General features: G+C 34.0%; 1 long non-coding RNA gene across 2 annotated transcripts in view; it reads left to right on the plus strand.

The window, feature by feature from the left end:
- Nucleotides 1–25,020, plus strand: part of LOC144366828 (uncharacterized) — a 229,543-nt gene that overhangs the window by 175,770 nt on the left and 28,753 nt on the right. For both annotated transcript variants that reach the window (XR_013425967.1, XR_013425966.1), the window contains one exon: nt 1,973–2,073. This is a non-coding gene — a long non-coding RNA (uncharacterized LOC144366828). The remainder of the gene's footprint in view (nt 1–1,972; nt 2,074–25,020) is intronic.

Genomic DNA, 25,020 nt, shown 5'->3' on the forward strand with positions numbered 1-25,020 from the left:
TGTTTTATTAGGAATTTTTGCATCTATGTTCATAAAGGATATTGGTCTGAAGCTTTCTTTCCTTGATGTGTCTTTGTCTGAGCTTGGTATCAGGGTGATACTGGCTCCATAGAATCAGTTTGGAAGAGTTGTCTCTTTTTTTATTTCATAGGATAATTGGAGGAGGATTGGTGTTAATTCTTCTTTAAAGGTTTCATAGAACAGGGTTAAGAATCCATGTGGTCTTGGCTTTTCTTTATTGGAAGGTTTTTGATGGCTGCTTCAATTTTATTACTTGATAGTGATATGTTTAAGTTTTTTGTATTTTTCCTGGTTCAGTTTGGGTACGTCCATCAATAAGAAATTAATTTAAAAAAAAATAACAATGGGGGCTGCAGGTATAGCTCGGTAGAGTGCTTGCCTTGCACGCACAAGGCCCTGGATTTGATCCCCAGCATCACAAAAAACAAAACAAAACAAAATAGAAAAAGAGGGAAAAAAAACGAACTAACTATGGGTAAATGGCAGGAAGATAAGTGGAGCAAAGGGAGCAGGGGGTGGGAGAAAGGTCTGGGGAGGGAGCAGGAGTGAGGAGAGAGACCAGAAGGGGAGGTACAGGGGGCTGAATTAGAGCAAGACATAGTCCAGGCTTTTATAATTGTGTCAAAAATGGATTCCACTGACATGTATAACAAAAAAGAACCAATAAAAAAAAAGGAAAATTCAGAAAGCTCCAGTAGTTCAGACAGTGTAATTTAAACACAGGAATGCTAAGACAAATCAAGCTAGTGTACAGCTGAATCAGTTAAATGATTTTCAGATAAAATAGGAAAGAAGGAAGGATGAGCATAGGACCAAGGGATTTTATTCTTTTTTTTATCCTTATGACCTATGACGAACACTGATAAGGTATAACAGATGTAAATTTATTTTGCTTTCCTTCAAACTGTTTAAAAATAATTGTCTTTCTGAAGACAAGTTTCAAATTTATTTTTCAAATGACACTAGCTCCCAAAACTTTATTCTTATTGTCTTATATTTCTCCCATTATTATTTTTGGGGGGTTCCAGGGATTGAACTCAGGGACACTCAACCACTGAGCCACATTCCCCACCCTATTTTGTATTTTTTATTTAGAGACAAGATCTCACTGAGTTGCTTAGTACATTGTTTTTGCTGAGGCTGGCTTTGAACTCATGATCCTCCTGTCTCAGCCTCCTGAGCCACTGGGATTACAGGTGTGTGCCCCTGCGCCTGACCTCTCCTATAATTATTGTAGAGTGATGGCTGTATCTTTCACTTCTGTGAAGAACATTTGTGTATGTACCTGTGTGTGGTGATTTATTGTTTAGTTTTTTATGAAAGGATTGTTTTAAATAGAAGGCACATTGACATCCACATCCAATGCTCGCTCTACATTCCTTTAGGCCACATTTCCAGGCCTCTTAAATTCATTTGTACCATACCTGTAGTAATTACCCAGGTGATATAAGTGGAAGTGAAGAATGTCACCTAGAGATCAAGAATGAAGTTTCCTACCAATCTGCATTAAAGGCCGATTTTATCACACTAAGCTCTTTTGTATATAGAAGGTCTTCAGTACTAGAAGCAGCCACTCGACACCATGTAGGAGACCACACATTCTTACAAAACAACTTATCCAAAAATAAAATAAACACTCCAATTATTAGTTATTTTTTAAAATATTTACCTATTTATTTGTTTTTGCATTACAATTCTTAATAATAAACAAAATTGAATATTATAGATTAGGAGTAACAAATCTATTTGGCGTTATATAAATCATCAAAAAAGAATGTTTAGTAAAATATTTTCCTTTTAGTCAAATCCAAAAGGAAGTATAGAAAAAATGTAATAGATTTAGTAGATGTGATCCTATTAAGATTGTTTGAGATCACCTCTTAGTGGATATGGGAGCAAGTGAATGCAAATATAATGCAGAGTTTTGATTCTCTGTTCCTGTCTGGTGCAGGGAAGAAAGCAAAGTGCATGACCCGCTCCATCATCAGCATCAAAGTCCCAGGCCACTTTGGTTCCAGCAGAGAACACCACATAGAGGACTGCAAAAATGGGGTAGGATAGAGGTTGAAGCATTTTGCTTGTTGACTCATCCCTTAAGAAATTCTCTGTCCCTGCTCCACCTTCAAAACTTTATTTAAAAATATGTATTTTATTTATAGAGCAGTTTTATGTCCACAGAACAGTTGAGAGGAAGGTAGGGAGATTCATGCCCACTGCCCTCTCACGCGGGCCCAGACTCCTCCACTACCAGCTGTCACTGCAACTCGCAGACCGACCTGGACACACCAGCACATGGAGAAAGTGTGGCCGTTCACTCCCTTACTCAGACATGAGGGTTTCGGGCACTGTTCCTTCCTGACCTGTTGTTCTCTCTCAACTTTCAATTTAAGGCCTCAGTGAATTGGTTTTCTTAGTTTCCTAAGTTGGCCTCATGTTGCTGCTAGGTTTATAATTATTTTGCCACACTTTTAGATTTATGTCTTCCTGCTCTCAGAGGAGCAGAAAATGTTTTCTCAGTAATAATATTCTCTATGCTTAGGACACATGTGTGTGCAAATATTCCTGCTAATGTTTATCTATGATATTGCATGAAATAACACGATTCTCGTGCTTGTATCTGCGAGTAAAGTTAGAAGACGAGTAATGAAAATATTCTTGGTTATACATTTAAATTTTTGTTTAAAATATGTTTGGGGGATTTCATTTTATGTGTTTAAAGTAATGCTTATATTTTACCAAACTCACTTTCATAAACCAGAAGGTTTATTATAATATGATGTTGTGGTGAGCCGTGTCAGCGGACTGTGGTCGCCATTACAAGATGGCGCTGATAAGCGCCGTGGCCTGTGATAAACAACTCCTTATTTTGGGAGAGATGGCACGTAGCTGTAAAACACCCTATGAGAAAGATCCACGTGACAGTTGTGCATTGGGGCTTGATGTGCTTTATCAAGGCTGGGGCGCTCGGGTGAAGTAGTAGTAGTAGTAGCAGTAGTGGTAGTAGCAGTAGTAGCAGTAGTAGTAGTAGCAGTAGTAGTAGTAGTAGGAGAAGCTTCCAGAGACACATAAGTAAAGGCCTGAATAAACTGCTTAAAGAAGAATCCTGTGTCGTGTCCTCCTTGCTGGCGAGGGGTCATGGCATAATGTGACAAAATTATATTCATGATGTAATAATACAATAAGTGCTTGCAATAAGAAATGTGGTTAAGAAGGTGCTCTGGCTGGAGAAGAGCTAGAAAAGAGACCAAGGAGATGACAGGAGGTAGACAGTTTCTTCCTTATGGGACTTCAACTTCTGTTCCTTGTAGAAGAGAAACCACTGCAGAAGCTGAGAAGCAAAATGATTACACTTAGATTTAAATAGAAGAGATGCATATATTTTTGATACCATACTAAAGGGAGGGGAACACTGGAAGCCCAGACACTATGTAGGAAGTTCTTGCTGACTGTAGGTAAGAAGGCGTGGCTCACTGGTCTAAGGTGAATGGACAAAGGAGGTCACAAGTGATTGAATGTTGAATATATGTCTGTCTTACACATTATGAGATTCACTGAAGAGTTGATACTGTTGCAACCCTTGAACAATAGAAAACACAAAAGTTGTGTTGTTGTTTGGGCCTAAAAATAAAGATTTGTCAAATCAGTGAAGGAGAGGCAAAGATTTACTTTGGTAGGGGAAAAAAAAGATCAATAATCTTCAGGACATCTTAGGTCTAAGATATCTATTTGCTATTAGACATAAATATATAAATAAATAATGGAAAATATAAGTCTTTTTGTAGAGTATTCCTAGGGACATAAGTTTTGAATAATAGATGGGATTCTCTGTGACTTTCTAAGTTGTAAATGTGGAGACTGTAGACAAGAGTAGCATTCAAGGCCAGAACCAGAGGCCCATCAGTGTTAGGAGGATGAAGATAGGAGGAATTCAGCCATAGTGTGAGTCCTGCAGCCAGCAAGGCAGGTGGGCAAGGGAAGAACGGATGCTGATGTGATATCAAAGCAGAGAATGCTACATAGAATTTCACTCACGGTGTTTTATCTCAACTTTAGCCAAATCACTATGCAGTACCAGGCAAAAATAGAAGATAGAAAAATATTTGCTGAGTGAATAAGAGAAATTCTGTCAATACTAAACATATTATTGCATAAATATTATATACACATTATTTTTAAGTTTTGAATCCTAACGTAGAGAACTACTATGCCTTACCAGATGTAGGAAACAAATTAAATAAATAATGTCACTAACAAAAATAGGTTTCTCCTAAAAAATAATCAAAATTATTTTTGTTATCAAATATTTTGGAGCAAATATAAAATTTTATAAAAAGACAGACCCCTAGAACTATTATAAATGTATATTTTCCTTCATAAGTCATAATTGATAAATTATAATAAAATCTGAAAAGAAAATTATAAAATAATATGAGAAACTGAATAGGATTTCAGTTACTTTAGATATATGACCATATAAATTAAGTATCAAGAAAGTAAAAGTCTCATTGAAAAATTTCCCCCTAAATTAGAAATCTATTGTTAAATATTAACACCACTGAAATGGCTAGTCTCTATGGAGTACAATGGAGAGATGTTAGTAATGAAAATAAAAACCCCCTTGGCTAAAACTAGTGGAAATATAGACATCTAATCATGTAGGTGATACATATCCCTGTGTGAGTTTAAGCCAGTGAGCTACTTGTGTAAAATAGAACAGAAGCCCTGGTTGATCCCAATACAGAGAACACACACTTCACTGATAACAGCTTATGGTAATCAACAATGAAGGCATTATTGCATCAATATACTAATTAGAATTTCTTCCTTTCAATTTGGTGTGGATTTTGGTGATTGGCTGCTCCACCTAAGCAGAACCTGGATATTTGTATGTTTGTGTTAAAAGAGTGGTACAATGGGAAAAGTGGTCATCCTGCAATTTGATATAGCTGCTAAAATCAAAGGGATATGATTTGATCATATTCAGTTTCAAAAGTCAACACAAGCAGAAAGTACTCAGAAGCCAACAGTATAGAAGCTATCTATCCTACAAGGCAACAAAGCCCTGCTGAATTGTGATAGCTCTCTCAGAAGACTAAAATATTATTTATTCTGCATAATCTTTGAAGAAGAAAAGCTCAACTGAGAATGAGTTTAGGTGCAGAGCTTAGTCTCACTTGATATAAGTCCATGTAAAAAATAAAGAAAATAAAATGAACCTTGACCATAGCACTTACATGTCTAAACTAAAAACTCACCAAAAAATCTAATTACCATTAATAGAAATCATATTAAACAAGAAAAGAAATTGCTATGCTGTTGTTGAACATGTTTGATTCAGTTCTTTACAGAAAAAAAAAGATTTGGCTTTAGGAATCATCCAAGAAATTTAATGATTATGATATTATAATTATAGAAAATCTAAAATATTGTGAGAATCATGTGGCACAGAATTAACAAAAAAGATAAACTCTGACATTTAAAAATTGCAATCTATTGTAGGAAGAAACATATAACTAAATTAGAGAACATAATGAATCAAATTATTTTAAGTGAGATAAATGTTAATTATGATTCAATTCTTTTGTTACATTTGTGGTAAACCAGGAAGCACATAATACACCATTGTCCAATTTTCTGGGGGTGGGTACATCAGTGCTTCAGAAGTGGTGAGACTCAGAACAATGACTCAGAACAGTAGCATCATGCTCCAGTGTCCTCCACAACCCACCATCACCAGGAGGAAGTCTCTTAGTTCACAGTCTTGCTGATGTCACTGGGAATTTCGGACTCTTAATTCTGACATTAATATTTTCAATGTAGAAAGTACAAAAGAATTTTTAAAAAAAAAAAAAGAAAAAAGACATATTGAACTAGGAAATGCCTAGCTATTGAAGAAAGACAACTGAATTTGAAAGTTAGTCTTCCCCAGTTACAAAAGGTCCTTGACTCATGATGCAAAATTAGTCTTCCCCAATTACAAAAGGTCCTTGGCTCAAGGTGCAAAACAATAGCCATTGCAGGATTCATATTCCAAATTTTGAGTTTTGACTTTTCTCTGGGCCAGTAGTGTGCAGTGAGACCTCTTTGAGTGCTGGGAAGCAGCTGTGAGGTGCAGCTCTCAGTCAGCCATGCGCACACCTGGGTAAGCAGCTGAGTTTCCACAGCACGCTATGGTGCCATGCTTCAGTATGCAGAAGGTCCAGTGTCTTAGGTATATTTTGTATTACAATGTTTTCAATTTAAAATGAGTTTATCAAGATATAACCAATCATAAGTCAAGGAGTATCTATATTGGATAAAAAATTGTTCTGACTTAGGAAATTTTAAAGTAAACATTAATATATTCATAATAATAGACCTAACCCTCATACTGATGGAAGACAAACTTCTGGATATACATTCCCTGAATAAGAAATGGTCTTTAAAATCCTTCACCTAGATTATGTTAAAATCTCATGTCTATATTTCTCTATCTACATATCTTCCTCCACCCTTATTAGTGTATGTGATATATTTTGTTTAGAATTTGGTCAGATAGATACAAAGAAAAATCCAAAAATATTTTAAATAAAATGCTAAATATCCTTTGATTCATATTTCTTGGACACTCTAGCACTGTGTCTGGTTTTTCTTTCACCCACTCTTGGAGGACAAATGAAGGTAAAATAGTTTTCCCCCTCTGTACTTTCACATATACATTCATGTATATTTAAATATTTGTCTGTTCTAATATTTCAGCTTAATAATTCCTACTCAATTGGTATTTGAAATACTATTAAATGAAAGTATTTTTAATGCTAGCTTAGCATGAAATTATATTCATATAGCAGATATTAGCATATCTTGAGCTCTTTATACAAGTACCCCTATTTAAAAAAATACTCAATTGCTAGATTCCAAAGTTTAAGACTAAAAATTTTTGTAGAATATATAAGTAAATGTGATTTGTTTATATTTACCATACATCCTATTAACATGCTAATATGATTGATCAATTCTGATGTATCTTGTAAATTTCTTTAAAAATTCTATATATGTCCCTATTGTCTTCAGATAAAAGAAATCTAATATTTTCTTTAACAGTTGGCATGAATTTTTGCTTCCCTTACTCCACTGAATTGTTGAATAAGTATGAAGAATATGCCTTTTTGCCTTGTCCCTGACTGATCTGAGAAAAAAATAGTTTTCTGTCCTTTATAATCCTATGATATATTTTCTAGGATTCTTAGAAATTCCATGTAATAAGTTAAATAATGTACTTTTTATTTTATTGATCATACCTACCATAAATTGGAAGAGAGTTTTATCAATGATTTTGGTCCACTTGTTAAAATAATGTTTTTCTCTTTTCTTCAGCCAAATTTGTGAATTAAATTTTTCAATTTTAAAATTAAACCATCCCAAGAGTATACAATACTTGGCTATTATTGATTATCCTATCTATAGAATGGATTTCACTTGCCAATACTTAACAATGAAAATGATTCTGTATTAATGGAGGATGACTTCTGTAGACATCTTTTCCTGTTATATATCATCATCTGGATTTCATGGCAGAGTAATGAAATATCGTAACTGAGGGAGAATGTTGCCTTTTCTTTCACATTTTATAATGCATATATATAAGTCTGGTAGTACATCTTCTTTAAAGAAATCATATAATTCACCAGAGATACCACTATGTTTATAATTTTTGTGAGAAGATTTTCATTAAAAATTTAATTTCATAAGATGTAAAAATATGCTGAGTTTCTATATCTTCTTTTGTCAGTTTTAAAATTTTGTTCTGTTAAAGTAATTTTTCATTTCTTCTTGGTTGCTGAAAAATTGCTACAAATTTATTCATAATTTTTTATTATACATTTTGTGATCACAAAATTTTATTGGATCCTTCTTTTCTCTCCTAATATTGAAATTTTTTAAAGCCCTTTATCAATTTTGTTTTCTTTTCTTAGCTTCTTGCTTCTTAGGATGGAAATTTTAGAGATTCCTTTTTTTTCTTTCTTTTTTTTTTTTCTGTTTTTGGTGCCAGGATTGACTTGCTGTCCTGGCAGATGCTGTGTCTATGAGTGGTAGATATGATTGTTCTCTACACAGTTGAAAATTCTTAGTCACAAACCTCACTTGGGCTCCACACAGCTGTCTGATTCTCTGATATTATCTTCTCAGTTCATTCAGTAAGCATCTACACAGATCTGTTCAAACTTTTCTACTCTTCTTAAATTTCTAAACCTTTTATCTTTTTTTTTTCAGAGAAAATTACCTCATCTCTCACTGTATAGAAAAGAATAGATGGCCTTAGACAGAAAAGCTCTCACTTGGATACCAAATATAGAAACCTATTCCCTTCTCCCCTGATAAGGCAGTGGGGGGGGTCCTTCCCGTGAAAGGCTAATCCCTTTGTGAGGGGTTTGTTCCTCTCTCTCTTTCCTAAACCTTGCCCCAAAGTCTATATGTTATCTTCCATATACTTTAAACTTATCCCTTTCAACCAGTTTTCTCCCCTTTGTTGTTAAAGTCAGTGTAAGGCGAAAAACAGAAGAACTAAGTTCCTTTCTCTTTTTTTTATTTGTTCTAATTAATTATACATGAGAGCAGAATGCATTTCGACTCATTGTACACCAATGGAGCCCAACTTTTCATGTACATCTCTGGATGTACATGTGCAGTCACACCACTCATGCAACTAAGTCCCTTTCTTAACCCTTCCCCCTTCTTGCTACCTTCAGGTCTCTTGTCTCGCTCCCATAGGAAAATTTCTCAGGTGGGTTTTTCACTGTGGTTCATTCCCTCCCATGCTCTTCCATTTTCGCTTCATAGCTCACCATACAGGACTTTCACTGGCATACATTAAGGTATGGTTAAAGCTAACTAGAACAATCCTTCCCCTCATCAGAACATGTATGGATTTCCTCCCCAATGGAAAAGGTCAACCTGAGACTAGAGTAAAGGACCACCCCGGTACTGACAGTTACAGTTCTACAAGGTGGGAATAAAGCTTTTGCTTAGAGCTGAATCAACACTCTTCAGACAGTAACCAGACTCCTCAAGAATCTGGATGTGGATTCTATCACTGTTTTTCACCCCAAAATACAAGACTTATGGCTGTGTATGGTAGGCCTACAGAAAAAAAAATAGTATTGAATACATGAACAAAAGAAAGAAAACAGACAAAACAACAGCTACTAAGAGAATATAGTTTGGGTATCTGTTTTGAAATGTTATGGTACTATTGTCTATATTTTAATAGGCACATGAGAAACATTTTTATGTTCTTCCTAATCTATCTCTAACAGAACCTTTGGCAGACAATGCTTGTATAAACTGAAGTAAAGTGCCTCTGGAATGACATTTTATTGCAAAGATTTCTGCATTTTTAATTTTATTTTCTTGCTTTCAAATATAAAAGTAAAATAGCATAATATAAATTATTACAAATGCAACCCTAGAGTCCTTAAATAATTATATGTGACATTTTTGGTATAGTTCACTAAATCTTTGCATTTGGATTATGTTTGGGGCCTTTTCAGATAATCTCTGACAGTTCATCAGATTCGATTTGATGATGGAGATAATGATGTGACTCTGTTTATTTTAACCAGATCAGTCTCTATGAAAAAGCTAATCTCTCAGAAAAGATAAAAGCAAACATAGATGAGCTCAGAAAAGACTGTGCCATGATTTAAAAGCATGTCTTACTAGAATATTTGCCGTGTCTAAAAGATGAGCTATTATACAATTTAAAAATGAATACATTTAATATCCCCTTACAAATAGAAGTATTTCTCAATGATGCAGCATCAAGTGAAGAATCTAAAAACAGAACAAAATGTAGCATACAATGAGATGGGTACAGGGAGTATGCCAAAGAGTAAAACCAAAATACTGGGAAAAAGAAAACCAATATAATTTAAAAATATTCAAATAAAGACATGCCTACACTAGGGATTTGCTAGAAATGAGAATTATGACCAATCCTTTGTGTGTGCATGCATGGGATTCAAAAAATAGAGACTGAGTTAAAGTGACTGGGACAGAATAAATGACAGATAAGACCTGAAGTTGAAGATTGAAGTTGAAGCTCAGCTCATTTCGGGGCTTTATAAGATATGAGCAAAAGTTTAAGCAGACTAGACATCAGTGGACTCACATTTTGAAAGGACAACTGGATTTGCTGTTTAGACTGGATTGGAAGGGGACAAAGGCAGCCAGTGCCGGGGGTCTGTTGTGATAATCCAGATGGGAAGTAGGAGGGAAGAGATGGATTGATTGGCAAATGAGGTAGCAGGGGATATGGGGATAGTGGGAGTGCAGGGAAGGTAAAGGTGAGATTCAGGGTATATTTTTGGAGTTAAGTCACCACACTTAACCAATGTACTGGGCTGGTACTGGAACTTGGTAAGGATTTGGAAAGGAAGAGAGAAATTGAATCCTGACTTCCAGGATATTCTTGGTGGGGGGGCGGTGAAGATTACTGGGGATTTAACTGAGGGACACTTCACCACTGAGCCATATCCCCAGCCCTATTTTATTAGAGACAGGGTCTCACTGAGTTGCTTAATGCCTCCCTATAATTGCTGAGGCTGGCTTTGAACTGGCGATCCTCCTGACTCTGCCTCCTGAGCCACTGGGATTACAGGCTTGCGCCACTATGTCTGGCCTTGACTTCCAGGATTTTGACTTTTATAAGCAGATTGGATGTTGGACTACAAGGATCATAATGTAATAAAGAGATGATGATGATGAAAGTGAATTTCAGAATTGTTTTTTGTTTGTTCCTCTTTTTCATTAAGCACATATTCAAGACATTTTCCCAGGGATGAGCCAAATGCTCCTAGGTGACAGATTTTGATGTGTAGTGTGGATAAGACAAATTTGGGTGCAAGATGGATTATCCAACTCATCATTCTTTTAAAATTCAAATTGGATTAAAAATTATAAGCACACGTTTATAGCAAAATCTTATCAATCTACTTGCCAGAAGACTGTCTTTTAACCTCCCTGAGTATCATAGATTATGCTACAGAAACTCACAAAATATATGATAGATCCACTCTGGCAAGAGGAGACAGTGATTCAGCGGAGTATAACCTGATAGGTCTGCATTTTAGGGAAGTAGAGAACATGTTGAGTGGAGAAAAATTAAAGGTAAATAATATCTGAATATGTAAATAAGAGAACATAAATTTAATGCCATCTTCATTTAAGAAAATTGAAGGCAGATATAACAGAATAAGATATTGTTAAAACTGAATACTCAGTTCTGATTAAAATTTAGAAAAAGTAATTCTTAATTTTCTATAAATGGAAAGATACTTCCTCATCTTGATGAAAATTAGCTACCAGAAATCGCTGTAAACAAAACACTCAATGATGAGATATTAGAAGAAATTCCATTAAAGTCAAGAATAATTATGATACCTGTATCACTATAATTATCCAACACAGTAGCAAAATACTGGAATAAATTGTTCCTCTCATCAATAAAACTCACGCAGAAAACAAAAGAAGCAGAACTCACCACACAGATACTAGCTGAGGCCGTTCAAATGAAAGAAATACAGAGAGATTCTTAAGTAGATGGAATGAGGGGCTTTCTGATTCATAATAGGGACATTTGGAACATGTACTGCACTTCCCCAACCCACTATGTTAACAGACAATAAATATTTTTTGACGCTTGCAATGATCTGATGAAATTGTATACTTATTACTCCAATTTTATATATTAATAAGTTTACATATGGAAACAAGGAGATCCCCAATACTAATTTGCAATGAAGATCCACATCCAGGCAGTCTGGCCTAAAAGCCTGTAAATTTGGACTATGAAGCTTTCTGTCTTGACACTTGGCTTAACGCACACTCCCTTTGCTAGCAGCTCTTGGTTTTACTACTCACTGATTATATGTGTTTTGTTTTTTAGGCCATGAGATTTACCATTACAAAGCATGAAAAAGTGCTCCAATTCACTTATTCCTATATTAATGTACACATTTACAGTGTACAGGTGTCACTGGTCAATCAATTAAGAAGGTATTGGAAAACGATCCCCCACAGGCATAGATTTTAGATCTCTTAAACTTGCATCTTCCTTAATACATACTTTTCTAATTGTTCCATCTCCATCAGTTTGTAGCATCTCTGAATTTCATCATCACACCAAAGTAAAGGGTCAAACTCCAGAGAAATCTGTATGATATAATCTGTATAGTATAGTCTGTTTAATATGATTGGCTTACCATCTGTATATTATAATCTTTTTAATATACTATGTTATTTATTAAATTAGATTAGCATCTGGAAGAATGGTTCCTGGGATGAACAGTGCTTTAAATTCATATCATTTTCAATAGACTGAATTACTGCTTGTGTCAATATTTACAGATGTAGTTACTGTGAAACCTGAATGGAAGATCATTGTCTACAGCAATCATGGCTAATAATGAATTCCATAGTTAAGTTCAATTGCATTAAGCTATAGAACTCAATTTTTAATACATGATATTTCTGGCTAAAACAAAAATATAGAGACCATCATATATTTAGCACAGTGTTAATGAATATCTGATATTAACAAGTTTTATTTTAAGTAAACAACAGAGATACACTTCATTGAGTGCAAGAATTTTCAAAGGTAAAGAAAAGAAATAATATAATTTAGCTAAGATCTTAAGTGTCATGTTTGAATAAAGAACATTACAAATATTTTTTTGATGGAAGTGTGAATCTAAACAAAACAAGAAAAACTTGTTATGAGATAAAACAAAGCAAGAGAAATACAATGTGAGATGTACCTATTATTGATAACATTATTTTATCATTCTAGCAAAGAAGCACATGAAAATTCTATTTATTTATTCATTCTTTCATTTATTCATTCATTCATCCATTCATTCAGCACTGGGGATTGAGCCCAGGAATGCGTAACCACTGATTCAGTCATTATGTTTTTTTTAAATTATTTGTTTTATTTCTTTTTATTATTTATTTATTTATTTATTTTGAGGCAGGGTCTTGTAAAAAATTGTTTGAATCTTGCTAAGTCGGTGAGCTAGCTTTGATCTTTCGATCTACTGCCTTGGCCTCCTGCTTATATGCCACCATGTCCAGCAAAAAGTATTCTTTACTTGGTCTGGGGCTGTAGCTCAGTGGTAGAGTATGTGCCTAGCATGCTTGCGGCACTGGGTTCATTCCTTTGCACTACATAAAAATAAAATAAAGACATTCTGTCGATCTACAACTACAAAAATTATTTTTTTTTAAAAAGTATTCTTAAAAAAATAGTATCTATTCTTCATTAGCTTTTACTAAAGGTCATTTTATGCATCTACAAATAATCTAACAGTAAAAATAATGTAAGTACTTTAATGTATAAACCATATTGTGTGTGCATTCTATAACTCCATAGTATGCTATGAAATACATATCCTATTTTGCACAGTCAGTATATTTTGAGAGTAACTTGTTTCTCACTTCCACTCTTCCATTTTTTTGACTAATTATTTGTACAACTGCAAAAGAAATCTAAAATTTGAGGAACTATTAATCTCTTGCTTAAAAATTTTTAGCAACTATTCATTTTTAAGAATTAATTTCATTATGTGCCTACATCATTGCATACAATTGTTTCTCGGTTGATTTTTCCAGTCTCTTAGGCATCCATTTTGGTTTATTTTACTTCTTGATCATGATCCCTTTGGGGACAACTCATATTTATTCACATACAGCTTCTTCTAACTAAAGTGTGATTTTCCTCATTGCTTACATGGCTACTTCCTTTTGTTATTTCTCAAATTAAATATAATCATGGAAAGGTATTCTTTAAAATCCTCATCATAAAGTCCCCTCTTGAATTTCACGTCAGTTCCTTTTGTTGTGGTTTATGTTGTTTGTTTTCACAGAAGTTTCTTTCTGTTGTTGTATGACTCCCCAACTAGAATATGAATTCCACAGAGGCAGGAGCCATGTCCATCTGAACTCCTGAACAAATCACTGGGCTATAAATGCTGGTGGACTCAGAAAAGCAGTGATGACTAATTGGAAAGCAGCAATTTTTGCAAAATAAAATTGAGAAATCATATGTGAAAAGGGCAATTTATATTCCTGTAAAATGTATAGTTTTAGGCTTAAAGTCATTATTGAAGAGTAAAAGATTTATTGATAAAAATATTGTAATTATCTAATAATTTTTTAATATTTATTTTTTTAGCTGTAGTTGGCTAAAACTACACTAGCCAGGCAAGCACTCTACCCCTGAGCTCACAACCCCAGCCCTCTACAGGGTAAATTCTAAAGCATGTATTTTGTTTTGTTTGTTTGTCTGTTTGTTAATTCTGGAAATCTTTTTTTGGATACTTGGGATTGAACTTTGAACTCAGGGGTACTTAACCACTGAATCACATCCCAAACCCTACTTTTTTGTATTTTATTTGGAGACAGAGTCTCACTGAGTTGCTTAATGCCTACTTTTGCTGAGGCTGGCTTTGAACTTGTGATCCTCCTGCCTCAGCCTACTGAGCCACAGGGATTATAGGCGTGTCTCTGGAAATCTTTTTTTCTTCAAAAATTTTTTCACCTGGGTAAACTTTAAGCATGACAAACTAATTGTGTAAAGTAAAAACCCTTTATCTAGACCTGTTCATCTCCTACTTCCCCCCAATTTAGTAAATGGTTCTACCCATACAAAGAGTTTTGAATTCAAAATCAGAGTCTTCCTTCATTCTCTTTTCTTTACCCCTCCAAGCCAATCTGTCAGCAATTCCTGAAATGTTGAAACATAGCCTGAATCAGTCCACTTCTCAACTACACACTATCCATCTTAGACCAAGAGGCTAGCAAGTGGCCAAGACTTTGGCTGGAATTTTTGCCTTTATTGACAGGTGATATAGGAAGTTTTATGCAAAATGAGACAAAGGGCCTTGTGGAAAAAATTGAAAGGGAATGCTTACATCTACACTGAGAGGGCTTTAAGAGATACTGTGTTCTGAAACCATTGAGGGACTGAAAATCTACATACATACATGGGCCTCAAAGGGGGCTTGGGAATGAGGGAACTTTATAGTTGAGTGGCACAGTCCTGAGAAGAGCATAGTGTCAGACAGCAGAGAAAGGTCTGGAAGACCTTCCAGAATCTATCCACAGGCTTTTCATTCTCAATACACTGGACCATTTGACTTAGGTTTGAATTATACATGTTTCTCATAATACCTTTGGCACTTGTCATATTGCTGTGGCATTTTTAGAATTATTTTTATGTAGTGCAGATTAGAAAACTCAAAAGATGAATATGTACTATAACAGAGTAAAGGAATTATTCTATGATTTAAAATAACATTTTTCTGACATTGAAATATCTACCCTTTACCTAGCCCCATGATTGATCCCATGTGTTATTCATATTCCTATGGACAGTGTCAGCATAATATTTAATATTTGTTGGCACCTGTCAAATGTAATTAGTTTATAAGCTGATATGCCACTTGAATCTGAAGAGCATTGTTTTTATTACATAAATATTATATGTTTATGTGTATGTGTGTGTGTTTTATATTCCTCACTGAATAAGAGCTAATTTAATACATTGATGACTATTTCTAGTGAATTTACTGAGATAACATTTTTTAAAAATCTCAGCAGTTCTTCTACCACATCCTCATAAATACTCCATGGTTCCTACATGATTCATTTTTATTCAGTCTGATTTCCATAAAAAAACCTAAAATCACTTTTTAATCAAATTAAAACTCTGGTATTTATAATACTTTGATGATTACTCAATTACAGTGTAAGCATACATATGTGAAAGTGAACTATATTTAGAGAAATGACAGTACTCTGTAATAAATGAGTTCAGATGAATAATTACTTTATATAAATAAGGCCGAGAATTTATAATACATCATCTGCCTGATCCAGCAGTGCAGAAAGAAGAATTAGGCCTTGAAGATTGTTAATTATAACCTTAATAACTGATGGCGAACTCTCACTAGAGTATATATTCTTCATTGTAACTTGCACTCAGGAAACATGACACCTTTAAGAATATTTTTTTGTAAAATGTTTATAATGTCTGTAAAAGATGCTCTAATTTGATATAAATATATTATTAAATAAAATTTAGTTTTTCAGTGTATTTTTGCTCAATTGAGAGACCTGATATGAAAGAATGAGTATAACATTATGTTTTATGGTTTAAAAGCAATTCCTCAAAAATACAACAAATCCATATAGAAAATTTAAAACTCATCCCTATCATCTACTTGCACCCAATCAATTTCCCATACTGGAGAGAGAAATGAAGATATGATAGCAACTATTAAAAATTAAAACTTTGTTTAACATTGAATTTTAACAACCAGCTAAGTCTACATGTTTAGGTATTATTTAAAGCAGGGTAAAAAAAAAATTCTCTACTTTGTGGAGAGGGTCCTCGATTCCTGTACAGGGATTCAGTCATTAGGGAGACTTTCGTAATGCTGACTTCAGGATTTCTCTATTCCTATTTAGTGGATATTTGTATGCAATTCCTATGTGTGATTTTCCAAATGGTTCATTATCAAGGAGTGTTTATTTTGATCTCTAGATATTATAGAACACAGGCAGTGATTCCCTGGACTATGCTAAGAAACCTGTGCCGTTCTGAGGAGACAGCCAGGATGTGGGAGCTGGCATCCGGCTCGGTTGTGCCCGACATGGCCCATCTTCCTCCAGGTGCTGGAGAAAAACGGAAATCTACTTCCACATGCTCCTTCAAACTTCTCTGTCAGAGTGTGGCACTCTAGCCTGGCAGGGTACAGACAGCCTGGCTTCTCTTCCTCAACAACCCAGTTCAGCCTGATCCACCTTGCATTGCTCATAAAAGAAAACTGCCACTGAGGAACTACGTCAGCATGATCTTATTCCCCCCAGCTCCTGAACATTACTCAGGTGACATTTATTGAGAAATCATTGTTATCTTGTAGGGTAGTAATTATTTTCACTTCACTATTTCAAGTACCGTAAATGTTTCCATGAGGAAAATATTATCATCTTCTTTTTCAGGAGGGAAAACCACGGTTCAAGGGGGCTTTGTAAATTGATCTGGGGAACACAGTGTGGGGAGGCCAGGAAAGCTAATTACAGTCTCCTGGGATGGGGAGGGCATTATTTTATTTGATTAACTGATTTATATACTTTAGTCACTGTTATATCCCACCTGAGTAAGGTTTTACATGCAAACAGAATAGGTGAAACTGTAATATTCAATATTAATTTGTTTTAATTGTAAAATTTTCAGGACTAGTAAAAACTAAGTTTTCTGGATCTGATAGTATAAGCTTTAAACACATGAGGGTTCAACTTCTCATTGAAACAATTAAATAGTTTGAGATGGAAGAGTATCAGTCCTTTGCTATAGTTTAAGAACGTTACCCTTATTATCCCAGTTTGACTAAATTGCAGCTGATAAGTTGTTTAAATATGAAATGTGTTTTAGGTGATAAAATGTCAATAATACCAAGAGTAAATGAATGCTATGTAAGAGCCTAATTAATTAGGAAATGATCCCTGAGTACCATCTGGCACCTAGTAGAATTTGTGAATCTAGCACTTAGACATGGATGCAAAGCCCAGGGGCCATGAGCAGAGACAGTATTCAGATGTTGAGTGAATCACAGGGTCCTTGAGGACAGGGAAGGTTATGATATAAGGCTCTTTTTATATTTGAACCATCTGCAAAGAACCACTTACTATTAAAGTACAACCTATTTTCAAAGATTATTTTTATAAGGGTTCCATGTCTCCCGAATCCTCAATGTTATCCTGGGACAGGTGTTTCTCTTTGTGCTAGGACTGTTGTTCTTGTATCATGCTGAAATATGTCTTCATAAAAGGAAACAATTATTATCATTAAATATTTAAAAATGCTTTGTAAATGTTACTGCACTTTTTTCATGGTTATTTTTATTTGACAATTGAAATAGGTTTGTAGATATAGATGCATGCACATAATATCTATGTATTCTACATATCCTATTAACAAATATGTGATTACACATTGTCAACAATTTTCAATCCTTATAAATGTGAGTCAAATATATAGATGTTTTCCATCACTGTATCCACTTGAGAATATTTGCAGTCAACATGCAGAAAGAATGCTGCAAACCTTTCTTTCCCTTTCATCATTCCAATATTATTACTCTTTTCCCTGTGTCCCCTCTTCATTATTAATTTTATAATCTCTGATCGACTTCTACTCACATATCATTAGCACATTATTTCAAATTTGGTTTTTGTTGAAGCTCCCATCTTAATTATTTTTTGCTTCACTAACAGCTGGTATCCTTGTTTATGTATCTTTGGAAAACATGAGATGTAATGGAGAGGGGATACAGTCTTCCCATCCAGTGATTAAAAATATTCCCAGCAAACCAGCATTTTTTTTCATTCCATTTTTAGTATCATCATGCACAAATTGTCTTAGAGTGTATATTTTAAAAGTACAGAGTGAAGGAAAACATAATTTCACGTAGGCATTAAGAAAACAATTTTTCTTCTGAGAAAAAGAATTAAATATGTTACTACCCAAGATCGTTACCAAACTTGACCAAAGCTTTGCAGAATTCCATGTAAGAATTGTAGATGGTACAGCACAGGAGTGGTAAAATATTATATAAGTTATGAAGATTATGATTTTAATGAAGATTTTTCATAGAAAATTAACAAAAGCTTCAATTTTTTTTCTCATAAGAATGATGTCAAAAAGGAAGGAAAAGAAATAGTTAATTTATAACCACAGGAGAAACACTTAACTGGAATGTTCTATTCCTGTGAAAGCCTCAGGAGAGATTTACCTACTGAGCCAGTCCTTTTACAAATGAAAAGCTTTCTACATGAAGTCTCTGAAATATGTGTGTGGTTTGTATGGATTCTATTTGAAATTATTAATAATAAAATTTCCCAAATTTGCTTGGTGTTAGTTCATTAATAATGACTTCTTCAAATAAATATTTGGGGATGGATTTGTATCCATTTTTATAATTTTGTGTGTTCTTCCTTCCCACATCCCTTTCTATATATAAAATACATTAATATTGAAAACACAAGCAGGGCTTTGCTTAGCAATCCAGAGGAAGCAAGGATTCGCAGGAAAATTGCAGATTAATAATATTTAGTGTATTTATAGATTCAAGACTTAAAATAGTAGGATCAAACAAATTTTTATAAGAATAAAATGATTCATTTTTAAAAACTAAGTATACTTCAATGGTTTTGTTACCATTAGGGCCATATATTTGGTAGCAAATGTACACGAGTCCTCTTTCTTTGTGTATAATCACTTCCCAACTATTCGGCCTAGAGAACTAACTGAAATCTGAAATCTAAGACAACAAATAATTCTGAGAATGTAAAGTGGCCAAACGGTGACTTATACTTAAAATGCTTATTTAAATAATATGAATTATTTTAAAAGATATATAAAGTACAGACAAATGTATACTATGTCCTGAAAACCTAGTTTAAAAAATAACTATCAAATTCATATGAGTAACACCCTATTTTAAGTAGAGACTAACTGACAAGAGGTATCTGAAAATAGATTTCAGCATTACTTGGGAGGCAGAAGTTAATGCATGTGCAATATGTTCAATAGTACTAAAAAGCAACTCTGCATGTTTTTCAGGAAGTATAATTCCAAATAGGTCAGTCACACTGAAGGAGAACTTCTTTAAACATAAAACTCCCCACCTCTGTGAATAATTGCATGCACCTACCATTTGGGTGTACTGCTGCATTTTAATAAACTGTCATTAAGATTTTAGTAATGGTGAAGTGGGCTCTTTATATTGTCTGATATTTTGATTTACCTAGAGAGTTTAATTATAATAGAAACATTATCAAAATAAATGGATTTACATTTCTTGTTGTATATGTGTTTTGGGGTATGTGTGGGTATTTTTTTGTGATAAAGCAAATGATCCTCTTAAAGAATAATGCCTCAGAAGTCAAATGTATTCTCTTTTGCAAATTTGTAGAAAATTTCTGACAAAATAGTATTTGCCACAAGATGCAACTCCACTGCAGTTGCCACAGATGAGTTCACAGTTAATCTTTTTGACTTTATATTTTAAGGCTTAATGTTTTCAGTTACTGTTCCAGTAGGAAATGCAGGTCTGAAAGGCCCACCCTCAGCATCTTGAGAATCAGATCAACAGAAAAGGCAAATTCTCAGGAATCAAGTAGTACATTATGTATTTATTCCCTTGATAGATTTTTTGACATTTTATTCAAAGATTTTAAAATATAAAGGCTAAATAAAATCTCTGTAGGCTGACTCACTCAGAGACTATAATTGCTCACATTTAGTCAACAATACCAGAAAAATCCAAAAAAAGTGAGAACCGTGAGATCACTGATTTCTTTGGAAAATGAAGGTGTATATTACTTGTATTTTTACTGATATTAAAAGAGAGGCTACTTTTTCTGAGTGTGAAGTCTGTTAGTTTTATTTACACTCTGAGAATTAGCAAAAAGTGTTTAAGAAGGGGTTTTCTTCAGTGATAAACCTGTTTGATCTGGAATTCTTGGATCCAAATCTCCCAATTTGCTTTGCATTTTGACTTCTGAGAAGATAAGAACTGTATTTGTGACAATGCTGTTGAAATTACACAAATCTGGTTTTAACTGATAGATTCTATACTGTTGTATTGGTATTCAAAGAGAGAACTTAAGTGAGCAATCTTCTCCAGGTTTTGTTAATAGAACTTTATAATCTCATTCCTTCTCTAAGTACATGCTTAATTTGTACATTAGGGAGACTTGGAAAACTAGCTCTTTGGGTTGGCATGGGAATACAAAGCAGACTTCTTGGCAGTAGAACACCATCCAGAATCCAGGATCTAAAGCTAATGCCCAAAGTCAGACCCCACAGGACTAGTAACAGGGTAATGGGTGTTTCTACTGCTTTTCAATGATGCATGCTCCATGTATCTATGGTAAGATAGTGTCAGCTTAGCGAGGGCTGCGCGATTCTGTGGCTTGTCATTTTATCTCAAGTGATAGAGCTCGGATGGGAATGCCGGCTCTGATTCCTAGGATACTGTGCCTTTCCTAGGAGTCCTGGCACCTGCTCGAATTTTTACAGTCAAGCACACTGACAAAGAAAGATCCTCCTGGTTCTTTCTGGAGCAGGAAGGCAAAATATTTCATGTGAACTCAGTCAATGTTTTTTGGAACAGCTGTTTTGGAAAAATGACACAGAAACTGATAAAAGTATGTCAGCTCCTTTTAGTGTCAGAAAAGTCCCTTTGAGACAAAGCAAGACCTGTTCTTCCATGGCTGGTTGTAAAACCAGAAGTGACACTGGAAAAATGAATAACCTGATGAAACAATATGAATTTAACATTGAATTTATTTAACTGTTTATGGTTTGAAGGATAAATTAAATGTCAACAAAATAAAAAAATAAGTGATGAATTTCCTTTCAAATTAAATTTAAAATTGTCCATTATACTTTACACTCAGTATAGAATGTCTTTGATGTATGAAGAGTGCTAATACATTGACATTTAGTTTAATATCTTAACTGATTTTTTAATCTTTGCAAGCTATTTTTAATTATCTCTTCATGGCAGTATATGCAAAGTTGTTCTGAAATAAATAGCAAGATTAGGGTTTGCATAATACTTTTTTTCAATACAACTGATTTGGACTATTCTTTGAGAACATAAAGGTGATTAGAAATACCTCTCTTACACAGTAGAAATACTGGCTCATTTTTATGCTAGCATGTGGTAGGAGACCTGCACTGACGAGCCGCTTGGCTTCTAGAAGCCCAGGTTGCTCAGCCTCTGCTTCTGTAGTGCCCCAGGGCTCTGCCAGCTTCACTAATGAGCCATTCCTCCAATCTCTGCATTCTTTCTTCCCAGATTTAAATTAATAGCCTGCTTCAAATCTCAAGCCATAATGTCCACATGCACCATCCTTGAATGAACATAATTGTCCAATGCTCCTTATCTGTTGAATTTTACTAAGGAAAACCAGCCAGATCAGGGCCTCTAAAAATATATAAATAACAAATTCATGTTATCAGTCCCTGATACTGGTGGTCCTGTGTTTTCTAGTAAGTCTCTCTTTCATTCTGCATTTGGGTAGGTTTAGAACAAATGCACAATATCTCCTATTGTGTCAGTTATATGAATTACCATTAAATCTTATCCCTGATATTAAAAGGGCATTATGTACCCTTCAAGGTGAAAATATAGACTTACTACTTCTGTAGTTTTTATTAATACCAGAATCATATGTTTTTAGTAAATCAATTGAGATATATTCTAATTTTAATCAATGTCAAAGATAATTAAAAAATGTTTTACAAAAAGGTTAATATGATAGCCTCCATAATTTGTATGGTCTAAATCAACAGTAGGGCCATCCAAAAGAGTTTACCTCTGAAAGCATATTCTGATGCTATTAAAGTGAAACAACATATAATCAACCCTCTTCATCTTAAGAAAGTCATTCTTTTACATTTGAAAATAAGTGCGTGGTGGGGGTGGGTGAGCAGTTTTTAAAATAATTCTAGTTAAATGAGATATCCCAAAAGAAAGGTATTAAGCAAATATAAAAAGCTTTATTGTATAGAAAGTGGACTTCTGTTTCTGTAATAGCTTTTGTACTGCCCAACTAATCACACTGCTTATTTGGCTATGTAACATACAGGAGCTTTGAGTAGGGTCTCTTCATCATCTTCAGTTTGCAGATAAAAGGAACCAGTGACAGGCAAACCAGACCTACTGCTTATATGCCAACTTCAATGTTGCTCCAGCAGACGCCAAAATCTCCAACCCAATACTTTGCCCTTAAGAGATAAAGCCCCCCAAATATAGTACCTAACACGTTTCGAGCTATTTATTGCAGAAATAAAGAAACTTATTTTTTTACTGTATTGATTAAAAAATACTATGGATGATTTCAAGTACAGGCATAGACACTTCCTAAAACAATTTACTATGTTCCCATCATTTTGTTTCAACAATATGAACACTCATATTAAACATACAATGTCACCAAATTCACCTCATCTTGCTGTCACAAAATTATTGTTATTACAATCCCAGATATCATATCATCTTTCTCTGTATAATACTAGAAAGTAGACTTTTAAACAACATTATTATGACATTGGCACATAAGCAATAATTCATCTTATTGGTATTCAACTTTCCCAAATTTTTATGTATAAATATGTAAGTATTTATATGACATTTACACATAGCTATATATTCCTAATATTGCTATGTCATGAATATGTAAATAGGTATCCTGCATGTTTATATGCACATATGGGCATATGGGCAGGTATATACATCCATGTGGATATGTATATTACACATACACTTTTATGTCAAAATCTACATTAAGTTTACATACAGTGTTTGGTTCCATTTTAAAAAATCATTTTAAGTTCTTTGTACTTAAGATTTTCTCTCCTTTTATTTTTCTTATTGTTTGTTGGTTCAAATAATTGTATGACTTACACAGGATAATTTTCCAAATTTTGAGTTTTTGTCTGTTGTATTCCCATGGGGTGTTTAATATGTCTGCCAATCTCAAAATTACTTGCAAACTGATAGTTTGATATTGCCTATAGGCTTGCATTTTCTGGTTCTATATTTTAAAAATACATATTTTATAGTGAGTACATTCTATTGCATAAAATTAGAATGAATATTTCAGGTTTATTTTCTTCTTCTTTCATGATGTTAACACTGGCCCATCTAATATAGAGGTCACCATAAAATTTCTACTTGATGGCTTGAGCTGCTACTCTTTCCAATTTTCAAAATCCATCATTTTATTAGGGATTCCAAAATGTTAATATTCTAATTCTCTTTTCTTTTGCAGTTATCACATAAAATTCTATAAGGGAGAATTTTCCTACATGAATTACTTGGTTATAGCAAAGTTCATATAAAAAAGAAAAAATAATAAATGATTGATGTTTTCCTTCTCCATTTTTTGCATGTTAAAAAAATGAGTCTCATAAATTGCAGATTGGGTATATCCTAGCCAGAATACTGTCAAAAGTGACATGTGTTCACAGAATGCATATTGATTTTAATATTGCTTGATAAAGAATAATAAAATGCACCAGAAGGGGAATATAATATGTATTCATATAGGTGCACTTATATTCATATTGGCATGGTAGATATTTCTCAGGAAATTATTTTGAATGTTTAAAAATTGACTCTGAAACATAAATGGGATTTTAGTACAGTGTTTATTGTGAATAAATTTTATGTGGTAACACAAGAGCTGGCCTTTTCCTGGTAACTCGCTAATAAGAAAAAGGAAATTTAAAGTGCAGTAAATTCTTTCTTATTATTTTTCTGCTAACTGCTTGATATTTTGCTCACATTTTCCACATGACATATATCATTCTTACTTTGTGGAAAAATCAAAAGTCCCATGAGCCAGGACTTGAAGAGAAAACTGCCTGCTTTTGAAACCATGACCTACAATTCATTTTTGTCCAGTATGAAAACTGTCTTTCCCCCTGCCTCATCTTCTCTCAGCACAAAAGTCAGAAAGAGCAACCTACCACCTTGTCTGGTTTTCCTGTAACTTGATAATCATTAGAAAAGAGTCATGGCACTCAGAGTCATAGACTTCCAGTTAAGATAAGCTATTCTTGTAATTTATCAAGTTTAATTAATGCCACCTGATCACTTTTGAAAAGCAAACCGAGTCAGTGCTCTTTTTTGTATTACTCATCTATAGCATGCCTAATACTAGAGTATTAATATGGTGGGTTAAAACTGAAATCATGGCTGGGGTTGTGGCTCAGTGGTAGAGGACTTGCCTAGCGTGTGTGAGACACTGAGTTCGATTCTCAGCACCACATATAAATAAATAAATAAAATAAAGGTCCATCAACATCTAAAAAATATTCTAAAAAAGAATCTTAGTTATTTAAAAAAACTGAAATGAGAGAATTGGACAAAGTTTGAG

Source organism: Ictidomys tridecemlineatus, chromosome 9 (genome assembly GCF_052094955.1).
Source record: "Ictidomys tridecemlineatus isolate mIctTri1 chromosome 9, mIctTri1.hap1, whole genome shotgun sequence".
NCBI lineage: Eukaryota > Metazoa > Chordata > Mammalia > Rodentia > Sciuridae > Ictidomys > Ictidomys tridecemlineatus.